Genomic DNA, 18,899 nt, shown 5'->3' on the forward strand with positions numbered 1-18,899 from the left:
ATGTCTTAGAGCGAGGAATTATTAGGTAGTCTTAAATCACATGATCTCTAACTAGTCTTATATAACATGTAATAAAGTGTGCTTAATTTTTTCGTGTAAAATAAAAAAAACTTAAATACATGTCATATAGTGAATGGTTGGAATTAAGGATTCGTGATAGTCTTGAATTTGTTAATGAAAAGGGGCATAAATTTGGGAGCAAAACAAACTCTCTATATTATCATTCATGTTGCAAATGAAATTACACTTATTTGTAGTTGAAAGAAAAACACAACGTTTACATCTTTAAATGCCTCTCATAATTCACACCATTAATATTATTAAAACAAAATAAAACTCCTAATTTAAGTTTCATAACAAATCTCCCCCTGAAACTTAAATGCTTCTCCCATCTCTCATTCCAATCAGCTTTTTGCAATTTTCCAGCAGTGTAGTCGACAGTGGCTTGGTAAATATATCTGCTGCTTGAACTCGGCTTCCGACATGCTCCAACTCGGCTTTTCCTTGTCTGATCTGCTCTCGGATGAAATGAAATCGGACGTCGATGTGCTTGCTCCTTCCATGATTGACCGGGTTCTTTGCCAACTCGATTGCCGACTTGTTATCAACTCGGATCACAATCGCTTCATCTCGGATCACTCCCATATGCCTCAGTAAATTTGAAAGCCAAACTGCATGACATACGCTCCAAGATGCCGCCACGTACTCGGCCTCACAAGTTGACAGAGTTACAATAGGCTGCTTCTTTGACAGCCAAGTAAAAGCCGTATTCCTGAGTAGAAATACATAACCCGAGGTACTCTTCCGATCATCAACATCTCCACACCAATCACTGTCCGAGTAACCCACTAATCGGTAGTCGTCCGATTTTGAATAGAAAAGACCAAGTGATAGGCTTCCTCGAACATATCTCAGAATTCTCTTCAAGGCCTTCCAGTGTGTGTAACTCGGATCCTCCATAAATCTGCTCGTTATCCCAACACTCAACATTAAGTCGGGTCTCGTGCTTGTAAGATACCTCAGACTTCCGACTAAGCTCCGATATCTCCCGGAATCAGCTCGATCTCCTCCATCAGACTTTGAAAGTTTTGTGCCTGGTTCCATTGGAGTAGAAACCGGATTGCAATCCTCCATTTTAAACTTCTTTAGGATTTCAAGTGCATACCTTTCTTGGGATATAAAAATCCCTTCATCCGATTGCTTCACTTCTAGGCCAAGAAAATATTTCATCAAGCCTAAGTCAGTCATCTCGAACTCCTTCTTCATTATCTCCTTGAACTCCTTAATCAGTTTTGCATTGCTTCCAGTGAATATGAGGTCGTCGACATAGAGAGCAACTACCATCATATCTTTTCCTGAGTTCTTTATGTATAAGGCATGCTCGTACGGACATTGCTCATACCCGTTCTTCTTGAAATACCCATCAATCCTTTCATTCCAAGCACGAGGAGCTTGCTTCAACCCGTAGAGGGCTTTTCTCAATCTCAGCACCTTCTTTTCTTCTCCTTTCTTCATGTACCCGAGTGGTTGCTCAACATACACCTCCTCCTTCAGCACTCCATTTAGAAAGGCTGACTTCACATCCATCTGTAGAATTTTCCATTGTCTCTGAGCAGCTAACGAGATCAGAAGTCGGATTGACTCCATTCTCGTGACAGGAGCAAAAACCTCATCATAGTCAACTCCTTCCTTTTGTTTATAGCCCTTCACAACAAGCCGAGCTTTATATCGCTCAACTTCTCCCTCAGCATTCATCTTCTTTTTGTACACCCATTTTACTCCAATGGGCCGAGCTCCTTCAGGAAGGTTGGTCAATTCCCAAGTTTTATTACGCTCAATCGCTTCAAACTCCTCATCCATAGTTGTTCTCCACTTCTCATCTTGGACAGCTTTCTCAAAACTCAAGTCTTCAGAGTCGGCAAGAAGACATACAGCATGGACTTCACTTGTAGTGTCGTAAATTTCCCTCAGGCTTCTCATCCTTGGCTGTTGTAGCTCGGATTCTTCATCTGAGAGCTCAGTCGTTGTTATCGTTGAAGGTACAACAATGTCCGAGCTATCCGAGCTAGTTTCTACTTCGGCCGAGTTACTCCAACACCATTGCTTTGTTTCCTCCACGTGAACATCTCGGCTCACCACCACCTTTTTGTTATCAGGATCAAATAACTTGTATGCTTTGGATTTTTCATCATATCCAATAAATATATACTTCTTGCTTCGATCTTCTAACTTTGTCCTCTACTGTCTTGGTACTTGCCCATAGGCCAAGCTACCGAACACCCTAAGATGAGAAACACTTGGCTTCATGCCACTCCAGATCTCCTGAGGCGTCTTCTCTCCTAGCTTTGCATGTGGGCATCTATTTTGCACATAGACTGCACACTGCACTGCCTCTGCCCAAAACTTCTTCGGCATATTCTTCCCTTTCAACATAGATCGAACCATATCAAGAATAGTTCGGTTCTTCCGTTCCGCTACACCATTTTGCTGTGGAGAATATGGGGCAGTCAAGAAACGCTTAATCCCATGTTCCTCGCAGTATTTGTTGAACTCAAAGGAAGTGAACTCGCCACCTCGGTCAGATCGGACTGCTTTGACAAATTTGCTTGTCTCTTTTTCCACCATCACTTTGAATTTCTTGAAGGTTTCAAACACTTCTAGCTTCTCCTTCAAAAAATAAACCCACGTCTTTCTTGAGAAATCATCAATGAAAGAGAGGAAATACTTCTTACCACTGAATGATTCTGGAGTTATTGGGCCACACAGGTCGGTATGGATCAGTCCGAGTTGCTCCTTTGCTCGGTATTCAGAACTCCTTGGGAAAGAAGTCCTCGCGTGCTTCCCGATCACACATTCTTCACAGAACTTCTTTTCAAACTCCATTTTAGGCAGTCCAATCACCATCTCCTTTTTCACCAGCTCGGTCAACCCCCTAAAGTGAAGATGACCGAACCTCCGATGCCACTTCATGGCCTCATCCTCCAAATCAAGTTGCATGCATTCATCTCGAACTATTTTCAGCTCAAGTTTGTACATGCGATTTTTCTTCATTTCTACTTGGGCAACTAGTCTCCCGAGTTTATCCTTCAGTTGTAGTTCTCGGTCTTTCATCAGAACCGAGTACCCTTTCTCCATTAACTGTCCCATGCTCAATATGTTGCTTCTGAGATCGGGTACGTAGTATACATCTCTGATCTCTCCGATTTTCCCATTTCTCTGTTGATATCGGACCGTTCCTCGGCCTTTAACAGTTACTTTTGAAGCATCTCCGAAAGAAACAGATCCGACCTCATCCTTTGAAAGCATTTTGAACAAGTGCTCGTCACCACACATGTGATTGCTTGCTCCGGTGTCCAAGTACCAAACAGAGTTATCAGTACAACTCGGTTTGATCTCGGAAGAACAGCTTGGTTTGATCTCGGTTTCTGGAATTGTTGTCACCAGTAACAATCCTTCATCTTCTTCCTCGGCAAGGAAGTTGGTTGGTTCCTCCTTTTTCTTCTCGGACCTACAATCTTTGGAAATATGACCCAGATTTCCACAATTGTAGCATTTTATCGAGTAACACTCCTTGGCCACATGTCCATACTTCCCACAGTTATAACATTCAATAATGTTATTTGTGTTTGATCGGCCACCCCAGGTCTGACCTCGGCCTCCCCGTACTTGACCTCGGCCACCCTGAGTTTGACCTCGGCCACGCCAGTTCTGTTGGCCGACATACTCATTACCTCGTCCTCCTCTTCCTCGACCACCTAGGCCTCTACCTCTTCCTCGTCCTCTATTATTCTGAGCATAGAGCACCTTCTCCTCCTTTATTGTCGCCTTTGCCTGGAGAGCTTGTTCAAGGGACTCCCCCTTCTCCTTCTTATTCTTTTTCCTCTGCTCATACGCCTCCAGGGACCCAGTAAGCTCTTCGACAGTGAGCGTTGACAGATCCTTGGACTCTTCAATTGCACACACTATATTCTCAAAGTCATCTGTCAATGACCTTAAGATCTTCTCCACAACTCGGCTTGAGGGAAGATTCTCTCCATTCCTGTTTAGTTTGTTCGCCACAGTCTCCACCCGAGTAATGAACTCGGATACACCTTCTGACTCCTTCATCCTCATGTTTTCCAGTTCGCCCCTAAGGGTTTGAAGCCGAACTTGCTTCACGCGTTCATCTCCCTTTTTTGCTTTCTCGAGTATGTCCCATGCTTCTTTTGAAGATTTAGCATTAGCTATCTTCTCAAAGCCCGACTCGTCAACAGCTCGGTACAGCAAATACAGTGCTGCCTTGTCCTTTGCCCGAGCAACCTTCAATGCATTCATCTGGGCATTTGTATACCCCTCAGTGGTCACCGGTTCCTCGTACCCATTCTCAACCACATCCCAATTGTCTTGGGAGCCGAGAAGGGCCTTCATCTGCAGCTTCCAGTTATCGTAATTGACATCTTTAGTCAATTTGGGTAATGGAATGCCATTAGTTAAACCTGCCATCTCTCTTGAGTGTATACGCTCCACTCACACACCTCACAAGAATTTTTTTCTCTTTTCTCGGGCTGGGTACACTAGGTCGGCTCAGGTCGGCTCAGGTCAGATCAGGTCGGCTTACTCTCACCTCACGCACACAAGCTCTGATGCCAATTTGTTAATGAAAAGGGGCATAAATTTGGGAGCAAAACAAACTCTCTATATTATCATTCATGTTGCAAATGAAATTACACTTATTTGTAGTTGAAAGAAAAACACAACGTTTACATCTTTAAATGCCTCTCATAATTCACACCATTAATATTATTAAAACAAAATAAAACTCCTAATTTAAGTTTCATAACAGAATTAACTAATAATTTCTTCTCAGAACATGCCATACAATTGCTGGACCAAGAGACTTGGTTCAAAAATTGTTAATTTTGAATTATCAGAAAAGGAAATAGAAACATATGTTAATTTGATGGACCTTACATTTGAGGTTATAAAACAACCTTATTGTATAACCAAGGTTATAGGGGAAAAATTTGATTTACCCCACTAACATTAAAACAAATTTGTAACCGTTTGGAAGCTCTTAAGATCCTATATGTGAAAAACCTAAATCAAGCAACATATGTTCTTCCAACTAGTGTCAGTTATCAAGAAACTATAATCATAACCCACTTCTAGATGAAAAGCCTACATATTCTTTAATGTTTCTAAAAGTTGAGAAAAATCTAACAGCTTTCTAATTTGTCTGGATTTATATCTTGATAGCACATTTCCATCATTTGGTTTGGGCATGTGCTTGAGAAATGACAGGGGAGCCTTCTCACTTGCAAAAATAGTGTTCTAAGTGTATGATTCCAGTTGTGGAGGTAGAGGCTTTGGCCCTTTTTCAAGCAATTAACTGGTTGACAAATTTGGTTTTCAGCATGTTATCTTTGAATTAGATTGAAAAAACAGTTGTAATTGATATTTTAGGAGGTTGTATAGTTAAGTCCCAGTTTGATGCTATTCTTAGATCTTGCAGATGCAAGTTTAATTCTTTTCAAAATTGAGTTATGTCACGAGACAAACAAATTTATATGTTGGTCTCCACCTCCACCTCCACCCCCAAAATAGAAAAATCAATAATCACAACACAATCCAAATGGCATTAAACAATTCAGTACACAATTAATTTAGGCCCTCAAAGTACTAAATGTTGTTGGGTTAGAAATTTCAAAAATATCAAACAAATCTCTTAAATTATAAAACAGTTCATTTCAATATTTTATTAAGGGTTAATGGATGAGGCCTAGAATGAATATTTAAAGGGAGAAGAGAAATGAAAGAATGTTATGGCATTTAAAATAACATTTCCAATTTACACATGCCCCATTAGCAAAAGCTCGAAGGCCCGGGCATGCCCCAATTTCGTGATTCATACACAGAGAGATTAACTAAGGTTGCCCCCTAGAGAGGTATGGTTGACGATTTGTTGAACTACGTTAGGAACGCATTCCCACTTGCTTGAATGTGGGTGTTTCGACTTCAGAGTGAAACCTTTACGAATTCTTGCTTTCTAAAGGGAATACTCAAGCCGCCTTTCGATTTTTAATTTGAGCATGCATTTTTTTTTACATATATATGTATATCCCTAACTTTTGCATAGGATGTATCTTATCGGGATTTTGATTCCTTTACCCTAATTTTTGCCTAGGACGCCCTTTACGGGTTTTCGTCATAGCGGGTTTTTGTCATGCAATGCCTTTGTTGTAATTTCCTAGAAGCAAGGATTCATTCATTCTTGATCGTTCCTCCTATCCCAATAGTTGTCATTTCCGCATGGGGAACTCTTGGTGTTTGAATCGTCAATTTGGGCGTGTTATGCCCCCAGTCTTCTTGCACAATTACTGGTTTTTAAGTGCTTCCAATTTGATGTATCGAGTTTGCACTTGATTACCAGTGATCTCATTATTCGATTAACATGCACAGGTTAGGTTTTCCTTTTTTGTTCTTATTTATTATTTACCAGGACGACATGTTATCTATATGAAGTGCAAAATAGGATGTAAAGATGATTGAGAAATTCAACAAATATCATTCTCATTGATTTGTTTGTTTAGAGAACATTCTTTGTACAAGATCTTTCGGTGCACCTTGATGATGTTGTTGTAGGCTACAGAAGCTCATGCTTGAATGATATCCCTATAGACATGTTTGCTCTTTCGTTGATTTGCAATTAATCTTCGTTTCTTCTCAGATTCTCTTCTTGCTATTCCCATCAGAAGTAATCGTCAATAGGATCTTTGGCTTCCCCACTATTTTGGTGATTACCAAAATTTTCATCTTTATTGACGAATTTGATGAGTCAGAGAAGAAAGATGCGGTTTGGAGTGATTTGATAATGAATTGGAGGTGTAAGGGTGCTTATTATCAAACTCTGTTCTTTTGAAGAAAATTATTTTTTATTTTTATTTTTTGCTTCAATTCCCTTTTTCTTTTGTGCCTCCTTCTCGAAATTTCAAATAATCTCCTATTTGAATTGATGAATGACATCTTTCTAGATTGGAAGAAGTCTGAGAAGATGTAGACTTTGCCTTCTTTTGAAAGGATGACGAGAGTTCGAAGTCTAGTAGGCCTCCTTAATATAAGGGCACATGATTCTTATACTTTAGAATGTTCTCTTTTCTCAAAAATCTTTGCATACTATGTGTCTTCCATTTCTAATGAATGTATATGCTAAACTAAAAGATGCACGATATTTGCTTTCTACCTAAATTTTATCATGTTTTTGACTAAGGGTTATGATGCATGATTTTTTTTGCTATATTTATTTTGTTTTTCCTTTATAAATAAACTACCCTATATGATGCTTTAGAGTTAGGGCATACAGAAGGGAGTTAAAATTTTATCACATTTTTTTTTATTAATATCTATTTGTTTGTAATTATTATCCATTTGAAATAAATAAACACAAAAAAATGCAACACACATGCTCAAACAAATGTACACCCGCGAACAGTCACGTTTAAATCCTTGGTTTGTGATCCCTGCAAGAAAAGTGCATTGTATAGAACAGTTCTAATCTCACTGGTCTTAAGGCCCCCAAGATGCCCCCGTTATAGGGACCCAGTATCTCTGTCGTCGTCACCTGACAAACTCTAAGGTCTGTCGCAGTATTTCAAGCTAGAGTAACAGGTTATCACCTTGAGTGTGATTTCCGACAAGGCGCACAGGCTCCAAGGCCAAACTTGGGCCGGTCGTACGTCAACCACTCCCTATGTTTATTACCCTCATGCCCCCGGGTGTAGGGGGAACTGTTGTGTGCAAAGGATTGTGTACAGTTTTATTCAAACAAGTGCAAAATTTAAATAAACAAACAAACAGATATTAAAGCCAAACAAATAAAACAAATAAAGTAAAGGGGAAAAATATTTAAATTATTATTTTTATTTTATTAACTTCATCAATTAAATAGGCCTGACCCTCTTTAAACGTCCCTAGTGGAGATGTCATCTGTCGCAACCTGAAAATTTCTGATCTCGCGACTAATGGTTTAGACATCTTTTTAAAAATCTCATTAATTAAGAAATGCTCGGACACCAGACTAATCCTTAATTAATAGTTTTGAAAATGAGTTCATGGAGTCGCCACCAATGTTTTACTCAAAACATTGGAAAAAGAAAAGGTTTTTTAAAAATCCAATAATGGTCTTGATAACCAGAATTGGGTTCGGGGGTTGGTTACGTGTAGGGAAGGTATTAAGCACCCCGACAATGCCCTTAATTGGTACCCTATGATGAAGTTAGCGTTATAAACAATAAAAATATAAATATTAAATCCCCTTTTATTAATAACTATTTACATGCTTGAAATTTAAATTATACAATTAATCCTAAAATATCTACAAGATTATTTTTATTATAACAATATTTATTATAGAGAAGAAATAAATAAAAAAGGCGAAAGAGATTAACTGAAATACCTCTTGTATGAGCTCTATTGAATCTTCAAAATAGGAAGATTTTAGGTGCTTTGTGGCAACCCTTCACACTACAATGCCTCACAAAATCTCAAGAAATACAAAAGAGATAGGGAGAGATAAAAGAGAGAAATTTTGAGCTCTAAGGAGTTTGGACGAAATTTTGGAGTCCTGAGAAATGAGCCCAAGCAGTCTATTTATAGACTTCAGAAAGGGTCCAGAACGGCCCGTTCCAAAATCGAAACGGCCCGTTCTAGATATGGTCGTTATATGTTAATTGCGCATGACTGGAACGACCCGTTCTGAAACTGGAACGACCCGTTCCAGAAGTGAGATTGACACATATATGCCTGGACTGGAACGACCGTTCCAAAATAGGATTTTTAGGCATTTTTCATAACTTGGAACGGCCCGTTTCAGTTTAGGAACAACCCATTCCAGTTAAGATTTAAAACCCTTTTTTAGGAGATTGGAACGACCTGTTCCAATTCTAGAACGGCCCGTTCTAATTCTAGAACGGCCCGTTCCAATTCTGGAAAGCCTACAAGTTTTAGGCCTTTTAGGAGCCTCGGAACGGCCCGTTCCAACTCAAGAACGGCCCGTTCTGGACCTTGGAACGACCCGTTTCGATTTTGGAATAGCCCGTTCTGAGCCATTAAAAATAGTTAATTTGGGCTTTTCGGCCTTCTAAAGTCCTGTCTTGTTGTTGGCATGCTTCGGGAGCTCCTTCCCTTCATAACAGAGGTCTATGTCCTTGTTTGTATGCCCTCGGACGAAATTGGGTGTCTACAACTTTACCTTCCAGTTGTTGTTCAATTTTAACAAAATTTGATATACACGTATAAAGTGATATAAACTTTCAATTTAACGGTTGGATTTACAAAATTTACATTTAATATAAAGTTATTGAGCGGCATAATACTTAGTAAAAGTTACACCGGTATAATTATAACCCCCTATATTATATATATATATACATATATATACAGGGACGGATGCACGTTTGGAATAGTGGGGCACTTGCCCCCACTACTATTTGACATGTACATAATTCTTTATCTAAAAAAATAAAATATTTAAAAAAAATTATATTCTAATAAAATAAATATATAGATTCACATATATAATGTAATATATTAAAATAAATAATTTTTTGATAAAATAAAATTTGTTGTACGCATGTTTATCTTTTGTGTTTTTTATTTATTATATACGTTGATTGAAAAAATCAAAATAGTAAAATTGTGTACATTGATTAAAAAAATCAAAATAAGAAAAATCAGAAGATTTATGTTCCATTTAAAATTGTTATTATAAGATATATTTTAAAATAAATTATCATCTAAAAATATATATTAGATATTAAAAACATATTTATATCATAAATAAATTAAACTTGATTTTTATAAAATTTAACATATTTATTTTTATATTTTAAATAGTGTTAAATTATTATAAAATAAGTCTTTAAGATTGTAGTTCTACCCAAACAATTAAAAAATGTCTATGATAGATAAATAAGTCATACTTAAGATATATATTTTTAAAGAAAGTTAGGTTCAAACTAACTAAATTATAATAAAATATAGTGTGATCTAATTTATTTTCATCTTTAATACTAATCGTAGATATAAAAAACTTGTAATAAATAATTATAATATATATTTATACCTTTAAAAGTTATATATAAAATTTTTAATACTACAAATATATAAATAAGTATTACCTCCACTATCTAAAATTTCTAGATCCGTCACTATATATATATATATATATATATATATATATATATATATATATATATATGTGTGTGTGTGTGTGTGTGTGTGTGTGTGTGTGTGTGTGTAATTTTAAGCTTATTACTTCTAAAAAATAAAATAAAAATTTCTTCTAAAATATAAAACTACTATTTATGTTAAATAAAGTAATATATGCACTAATTAATTAATAGAAAATTCATGAAATACACAAATATGAAAATATTCACACTTGAACTTGCTTACTATAATTTTAAATACAATATACTAACATCTCTAAGTAGTTTATAAATATTTAAAAATAAATATTATTTATTTAAAATAATTGTTAAGATCGAAAACATTAATTTTAGAACGTTTAAATATATTTTAGTCCCTATAAGATGGGTGATTTTGATTTTGGTCTTTGTAAATTTTTTTCTTTATTTTTCATCCTTGTAAGATTTATAAAGATAGTTTCGTACTTGTAAAATGAGTAAAATATTTTTCTTTGATTTTCATCCCTCTAAAATATAAATTCACTAGTTTGATTATTTTAAGGCAATTAAATCATATTTATTTTGAAAAACTAAAAAAAATTTAGAGGTGTTAAATATCAATACGATAATAATACGTAATTATTATAGGTGACACCTAAGATAATTATTTATCTTTTTTTAAAAAAAATTAAAAAGTAGTTAAAAATGATTACATAAAAAATAATAATTAAAAATAAAAATTCAAATTTTAGAAAATGAAAATAAGAATTAAAAATAATAAAATTAAAAATAAGAAATTAAAATTAAAAATTAAAAATAAGAATTAAAAATAAAAAATTTCTGACGGATTTATATTTTCGAGAAAAATTTCGGACGGAAATATAAGATCACTTGTGATTGTTCTATTATGCTTTACCACAATCCTTCTCGACGTGCTGGGATCCACATTGGAAATTGGAAATTGAGATAACAAACATTGAAAGTTGGACATTTGAGGTGAAAAAATATGGGTATCGTTGGCTTTATGATAAACACCTAGAAGTATCAAACTTAATAATGATGCCAAGTCCAAATTCGTGAGCTTGGAAGCACAACTTTTTGGCAATTGAGGAAACCAAGTACCAATTGCATATTTCTGCTACACTTCCATCATATAGAAGGATTGGAGTTTAAGTAGTAACTGTTGCACTTTAAGTTTTGTTCCTTGAGATATCTGTTACAACTAAATATTCATATTAAATGCATGTGCTTTCCTTCTTTAAGATAAGTCTTAGATGGAGGATGGTGTTATTGTAATAAAAATCCCAAATTCTTGGATGACAAAAAGCTGTTATTTTTTTTTTAATAAGCATGGTTTACGTAATCACAAAATTAATGATTAATGAATAATTTACACTTACAAAATATGATTTTTATTGACCAAATATTAATTTAATACTCGATAGGCCCACTACTCATGTCTTAGATTGTAAAATTATTAGGTGATCATAATTACATAATTTCTAACTAGTCTCTATATAATATGTAATAAAGTGTTATTAATTTTTTCTTGTAAAATAAAAAACTAAATACATGTATAGTAATTAGTTGGGGTCATAAACACGTGGTAGTCTTGAACTAACCAATAATTTGTCCTCAAAACATGTCATACAATTGCTGGACCAAGAGGCTTGGTTCAAAAATTGTTAATTTTGAATTATCAAAAAAGAAAATAGAAACATATGTTTGGACCTTACATTTATGAGGTTATAAGACAAACCTTATTGAATAACCAAGGTTATGGGGGAAAAATCTGATTAGCCCTGGTAACATGTAAAACAAATTTGGACCGTTTGTAAGCTTTTATGATCCTATATGTGAAAAACATAAATCAAGCAACATTTGTTCTTCCAACTAGTGTTTGTTATCAAGAAACTATAATCATGACCCATTTCTAGATCAAAAACCTATATATACTTCAATGTCTCTAAAAGTTGAGAAAAATCTAACAACTTTCTAATTTGTCTGGATCTATATCTTGATAGCACATTTCCATCATTTGATTTGGGCATTTGCTTGAGAAAAATGATAGGGGGAGCCTTCCCACTTGCAAAAACTGTGTTCTAAGGGTATAATCTAGTTGTGTAGGTAAAGGCTTTGGTCCTTTTTTTAGGTAATTAACTGGTTGACTGATTTGATTTTCAACATGTTATCTTTGAATTAGATTGCAAAACAATTGTAAATGGTTTTCTAGGAGGTTGTATAGCTAAGTTAAGTCTCAGTTTGATGCTATATTCTTAGATCTTGCAGATACAAGTTTAATTCTTTTCAAAATTATGTCACGAGACAAGCAAATTCTACTACCCACATTTTAACTCGGAACAAATTTGTATGTTGGTCTCCACTTCCACCTATCCACCCCCAAAATAGAAAATCAATAATTGCAACACAATCCAAATGCAACTAAACAATTGAGTACACAATTAATTTAGGCCCTCAAAGTAATACATGTTGCTGGGCTAGAAATTTCGAAAATATCAAACAAATCTCTTACATATCAAATAAATTTAAAGTTCAATTATCTGTATCTCTCTGATTGTTGGAATAAACATCAATCTTGCTCATGGTACTATTTAGTCTAAAAGATCTAATGTACATAGCTTGAATTAAACACAAAAAAGTTCATTAAATATATTGGTCTCACAACATGCGACTCTCAGTACCTAACTATTACCACAATCATTTAAATTACAATAAGAATATAGTTCAATTAGTTCATAGTGATATTCCATTACTTGGCGACGAAGATTGTGAAAGAGAGGCGAACGACGTCGTATTTGACGCCCTTGTCCCTGTTGTCATTTTGCTGCGTGAGCTGGAATACGACGGTGTCACACGTGCAAAGAGTTTTGGAATTACTATCAAACCCAATAAATTATAGATATTTATATTTTATGAAAATGTTATTGTTCTTTTAAATTGGGAATTTGAATGCATGTTACGTAAAAAAAAAAAAGTCGTAAACTAATTATATGGTGATTTTGTTTTTATTTAGTAGATGCTTATAAATAACAGAGAACAAAAGTATAATGATGAAAAGTAATATATGATCCTGTAAGAAAAGAGAAGTAAATAATAAATATCGATGAAGTGTTTGAAATTGGAACGATGGTATTTATGTTTTTTTTTAAGTATATTTAAGTAAATTGAATGTTTAAGTATTATTTTAGGGGTATAATAGTAAATATTTATTAAATAAAGGAAAAATTAAGTTAGTTTCTCCTAAAATTTATTTAAATGACATAAATCATCTTTCTAATTTTTTAAAAATAGAAAATTTCTCTAATATTAATTCTATTTAATTTCAGTTAAATTATAAATAATAAATATTTAATGTGCATGAATTCTTGAAATTTTAAATTCATTGTTATAAAATATCCAAACCAAGTTTTGTTACAAAAGTTTTTAAATCTTTTTTAAATTACATTTCTCATTTAAAATTTTCTATCCAAACACACCAATAGGATTCATTTGGAGTGATTTTTAGTTGAAAGTTTTTTAAAAAAATTTAAAAACCATAACTAATGTTTAGTTTTTAATTTTCTTTCTATTTTATAGTTTTAAAATAAACTCAATTTCAAAACTCCATATCATCTTAAAATTAATTAAGAGTGATTTTGTGTAGTAGGAACAACATCAATATTAGTGTTGGTACTAGTAATTCAAGTGGAAGAGCTAGTAACACTGGTGATAATAACATTATTGATCACGATCATAGTAGTAATAGTGCTGGTAGAATTTGTTGAACCAAAAATATATGAAACACCTATTTCATGAATATATATTGAGTTTTTATTATAACAAATGAAATTATATTTTAATAACTTAACTAAGTTATTTTAATTAATGGTGTAGTTAGTTCATCGTAAGAAAGGTATAAATGTTCATAACTTATATAAGGTAATAACTATATGTTAAATAAACATGTACTAAATGTTCTTTTTAATCGTCCAAACATTTTATTAGTATATACATCATCTAAATTATTTCTATCATACAAACTTTCGCACAAACGGTTCAATGTTATTTTACATATTTGACTTAAATGAACAAAAGGTTTTCTTAATAAATCTCTGATAAGTACGTCCAAAAACCTTTTTGGAACTTGAACTTTGTATAAGATTTTGTGCTCTTTTTTCTCATATAAATTTAAAATTTAAACAAAATCATCCTTAAAATATTATAATATTTTAAATATCTTTGCATTTACTAAAAATAAGATTTTATGGATAAATACAACCTTTAATCAAAAGTGAAATCGAAGAATAATTAATAGTGTTCAAAACACATACATAACAGAAATAATCATATATTTTGTATTAAAATAGATATTATAATATACAAAAGCTATGAAATATACCCGTTGACAAGTTATTGAATCATAAAATTATTCTTTTAACAATTTGAAGACTGCGTCAGTTTTATGAGATTATCAACTTGTCTTTAATAATGTGAAGATTTTAGTTGTATTCACATTGAAACTAATCTCTATCTTCAAAATCTTTTGAAAGTAAAACCAAAGCAAAATTATGTGAAAAAGACAGAAAAAATTGTAAAGTTATGGCACAAATTTCTTCCATATTTCCTGTTTTAAGGAAAACACGTTTCCTTGATTTTAGGCCATGATTCCATGCATGGTTTCCTCTTTTTTGCTCCTTGTTTTGTTCTAGGTTTCCTTATTCTGGGTGCATACGCTTCTTCTCAATGCCTATATAAGGCATCAAGCATTTGGAGCAAATTGCAATTGATTCAGCAATCTACACACTTGAGAAAAATCATACATAGAGAGGAAAGATTCAAGAGAGTATTTTTAGTCTATATTTGAGAGATTATCTCTTTGTTCTCATGATATTAGAGAACTTCTTGTACTCTCCTATTTCTACATAGTGGAATTATCTTGCTCTTGATCGCCCATGGTTTTTTCTCCGTCTTTGGAGTTTCCACGTAAACTTGGTGTGTATTTATTTTTCTTGTCTCTCTACTTACTTCTCTCTATCTCTAATTAACTTGATCCGGTGCTTCCGCATTCCGCTCATTCTTTCTGATACCCAACAAGTGGTATCAGAGCTACTTGTTTAATTAGAGATTCAATATGTCTACCGTCACTAAATTTGACATTGAGAAGTTTGATGGCAAGATTTGTTTTTCTATTTGGAAAGTCCAAATGAAAGCCGTTCTTACACAGAATGGATTGAAGAAAGCTTTAGATGGAAAAGCCAAAAAGCCGGTCAACATGACTGATGAGCAATGGGACGAGTTGGATGAAAAGGCGCTTTCAGCAATCCAACTATGCTTGTCCAAGGAGGTTCTTCGTGAAGTAGCAAATGAAACAACCGCTGCTGCTTTGTGGCTGAAATTGGAATCTCTTTATATGACCAAAAGTCTCGCAAACAAGCTTCGTCTCAAAGAAAGACTATATACGATTCGTATGGTCGAAGGTACTCCTATTCAATCTCATCTTAATGAGTTTAATTCTATTATCATGGATTTGGAAAATATTGAAATTAAAATTGATGATGAAGATAAAGCTGTTTTGTTGATTGTCTCATTACCTTCTACCTATAAACACTTTAAAGAAATTATGTTGTATAGAAACAATGATACCTTATCCTTTGAAGATGTTAAATCTAATTTGTTGTCCAAAGAAAAGTTTGATCTTGATATCCACTCAGAGGACAAGGGTGAGGGTTTAAGTGTCAGGGGTAGAACTCAAGAAAAAGGGAGTACCAGTAACAAGAAAAGTAGATCCAAATCCAGAGGGCGTAAATCCAACAAAACCTGTCGTTATTGCAAGAAATTTGGGCATGATATCTCCGAATGCTTTATCTTGAAAAAGAAACAAGAAAGGCAAGAAAAAGGTAAAAATCCTGCTGAAGCTGCTAATGTTGAAACTGATTCTGATGGTGATGTTATGATATCTGTCTCTTCTGATAAGAGGAGCAAAACTGAATGGATTCTTGATTCTGGATGTACATTTCATATGTGTCCTTATAAGGACTTATTCACCACTCTTGAACCTGTTGATAGTGGTGTTGTCTTGATGGGTAATGACACCCAATGCAAGATTGCAGGAATAGGTACTATTCAGATCAAGACTCATGATGGCACTATCAAGACTCTTTCCAATGTTCGCTTTATTCCTGACTTGAAGCGAAATCTAATTTCTCTTGGCACCCTAGAGTCTCTTGGGTGCAAGTATTCAGCTGAAGGTGGAGTTCTAAAGGTATCAAAAGGTGCTATTGTTTTATTAAAAGCTAACCGTATTGGTAGTTTGTATATCTTGCAAGGATCTATAGTGACAGGATCAGCAGCTGTCTCATCTTCTATGTCTGATAAAGATGCCACCAAATTATGGCACATGCGCCTGGGCCATATGAGTGAAAAAGGCATGCACCTTCTGAGCAAGCAAGGTCTCCTTGGTAATCAAGGCATCGGTAAGTTGGAGTTTTGTGAACATTGTGTCTTTGGGAAGCAGAAAAGAGTTAGCTTCTCCACTGCAACTCACCGCACAAAAGGTACCCTTGATTACATTCATTCTGATCTTTGGGGTCCTTCTAAAGTTCCATCTTATGGAGGATGCCGTTATATGATGACTATTATTGATGATTTTTCTCGTAAAGTCTGGGTCTATTTTCTAAGGCACAAAAATGAAACATTCCCCACTTTTAAGAAGTGGAAAACTCTTGTTGAAACTCAGACAGGAAAAAAAGTCAAGAAGCTCAGAACGGATAATGGATTGGAATTCTGTGAAGGTGACTTTAATGAGTTCTGCGCAAATCATGGTATTGCTAGACACAAAACCATTCCAGGTAAACCCCAGCAGAATGGTGTTGCAGAACGTTTAAACAGAACTATCCTTGAGAGAGCTCGTTGTATGCTCTCAAATGCTGGGTTATGGCATCAACGTGAGTTGTGGGTCGAGGCAGCATCTACAGCTTGCTACTTGATCAACCGATCTCCACACTCTTCACTTAATTTCAAGATTCCAGAAGAAATTTGGTCAGGTAATCCTATTGATTATTCTAATTTAAGAATTTTTGGATGTCCTGCATATGCACATGTTAATGATGGAAAATTAGCTCCTAGAGCTATTAAGTGCATATTTCTTGGTTATGCATCTGAATCTAAAGGTTATCGTTTATGGTGTTCTGAGTCTAAGTCACGAAGATTAATTCTTAGTAGAGATGTGACTTTTAATGAGGATGCATTATTATCTTCTGGAAAACAATCATCTGTGTCTTCTTCCAGTACTAATAATCTGCAAGGTACTAGCGAGAAGGTGGAGTTAGAGTTAAAATCTGTAGCTCCTAATGTTGATGTTCCATCTTCCTCTACCACTGAGTCTAGCATTGATGATCATGGTGATGATCATCCTATTCAGCAACAGGAAGAATATAATATTGCACGAGATAGGACAAGAAGACAAATAAAATTGCCAGCTAGATACATTGATGACAATTTGACTGCTTATGCATTGTCAATTGCACAAGAGGTAAATGATGATGTTGAACCTGCCAGCTATAGTGAAGCTGTTTCTTGTGTTGATTCTGCTAAGTGGCTAGTGGCTATGAATGAAGAAATTGAAAGTCTTCACAAGAACAACACTTGGAATTTGACAAAGCTCCCCAAAGGCAAACGACTTCTAAGGTGTAAATGGATCTATAAGAAGAAAGATGGCATTCCAGGGGTTGAAGATCCTAGATGCAAGGCGCGATTAGTCGTTAAAGGCTTTTATCAAAAGGAAGGTATTGACTTTAATGAGATTTTCTCACCTGTTGTTCGTCATACTTCCATTCGTATTTTGCTTGCTTTTGTTGCTCTGTTTGATTTAGAATTAGAGCAACTTGATGTAAAGACAGCTTTTCTACATGGAGAGCTGGAAGAAGAAATTTATATGGATCAGCCTGAGGGATTTGTTGTTCCTAGTAAGGAGCATCTTGTTTGTCAATTAAAGAAATCTTTATATGGCCTCAAGCAAGCACCCAGACAATGGTATAAAAAATTTGATTCCTTTATGATTGGGCAAGGTTATTCCAGGAGTAAATATGATGATTGTATTTATTTTCAACAATTTCATGATGGAACTTTCATATACTTGTTACTTTATGTTGATGATATGTTGATTGCATCACGTGACAAGTCTTTGATCAACAAATTGAAAGCTCAACTCAATAATGAGTTTGAGATGAAGGAATTAGGTGCAGCTAAGAAAATTCTTGGCATGGAGATTCATAGAGATCGACAAGTTGGTAAATTATTCTTATCTCAACAAAAATATATTGAGAGATTACTTGACAGATTTAATATGAATAATTGTAAACCTGTTTCTACTCCACTTGCTGCACATTTCAAGTTATCTTCAGACCTTTGCCCACAAACAAAAGAAGAGATGGAGAGTTTGTCACACGTTCCATATGCTAGTGCAGTTGGCAGTTTAATGTATGCTATGGTGTGCACTAGACCTGATTTAGCATATGCTGTTAGCATGGTGAGCCGATACATGCATAATCCTGGAAAGGATCACTGGAGTACTGTAAAATGGATTTTTCGGTATCTTAAAGGTACTAGTAATATTGGCTTGGTGTTTGACAGAAACAAAGCTACAACTAATAATGTTGCAGGTTTTGTTGATTCGGATTATGGTGGTGATCTTGATAGAAGAAGATCTCTTTCTGGCTTCATTTTTACTCTCTGTAA

This window comes from Cajanus cajan, chromosome 8, assembly GCF_000230855.2.
Source record: "Cajanus cajan strain Asha chromosome 8, NIPB_CcT2T_4, whole genome shotgun sequence".
Taxonomy (NCBI): Eukaryota; Viridiplantae; Streptophyta; class Magnoliopsida; order Fabales; family Fabaceae; genus Cajanus; species Cajanus cajan.